An 883-nucleotide genomic window follows, 5' to 3' on the forward strand; every position below is an offset into this window, starting at 1 on the left:
TTCGACTTCCTCCTTCAGTACCATTGGTTCTAGATCATATGCCACCTCCTGAAATGGATGAAGATCGACCAGTTCTTTTTGGTACAGTGACTCTGCCTATTCCTTCCATCTTCTTTTGATGTTTCCTGTATCATTCAATGTTTTGCCCTTAGAATCTTTCAATATTGCAGCTCGAAGCTTAAATTTTTTCTCAATTCTTTAAGCTTGAGAAATGCCGAGCATGTTCTTCCCTTTTGGTTTTCTAACTCCAAGTCTTTGCACATTTCATTGTAGTAATTGGTTTTGTCTTCTCAAGCTGTTCTTTGAAATCATCGGTTCAATTATTTTATCCTATCATTTCTTCCATTTGCTTTAGCTACTCTCCGCTCACGGGCAAGTTTCAGAGTCTCTTTTGTCATCCATTTTGGTCTTCTCTTCTTTTGTTATCTTTTTAGTTACCTCTTGCTTTCTTCATGGATGATGCTTTTGATATCATCCCACAATTCATCTGGTTTTCAGTCATTAGTGTTCAATCTATCAAATCTATTCTTTAGATGGTCTCTAAATTCAGGAAGGATATATTCTAGATCTAATTTTGGCTCTCGTGCACTTGTTTTAATTGTCTTTAACTTCAAGTTGAACTTGCATAGGAGCAGTTGATGGCCTGTTCCACAATTAGCTCTTGGCCTGGTTTTGGCTGAAGATATTGAGCTTCTCCATCGCCTCTTGCCACAGATGTAGTCAATCTGATTCCTGTGTGTTCCATCTGGTGAAGTTCACGTGTACAGCCACCATTTGTGTTGTTGAATAAAGGTGTTTACAATGAACAAGTCGTTGGTCTTGCAAAATTCTATCATGTGAGTTCCAGCATTATTTCTGTCACCAAGGCCAAATTTTCCAACTA

General features: G+C 38.1%; 1 protein-coding gene across 1 annotated transcript in view; it reads right to left on the minus strand.

Moving 5' to 3' along the window:
* DCC (DCC netrin 1 receptor) overlaps window positions 1–883 on the minus strand; it is a 1,113,394-nt gene that overhangs the window by 911,664 nt on the left and 200,847 nt on the right. The window lies entirely within an intron of this gene.

The sequence above is a fragment of the Orycteropus afer genome, unplaced genomic scaffold (genome assembly GCF_000298275.1).
Source record: "Orycteropus afer afer isolate SDZICR_OR568_19922 unplaced genomic scaffold, OryAfe1.0 scaffold00029, whole genome shotgun sequence".
In the NCBI taxonomy this organism is placed as follows: domain Eukaryota; kingdom Metazoa; phylum Chordata; class Mammalia; order Tubulidentata; family Orycteropodidae; genus Orycteropus; species Orycteropus afer.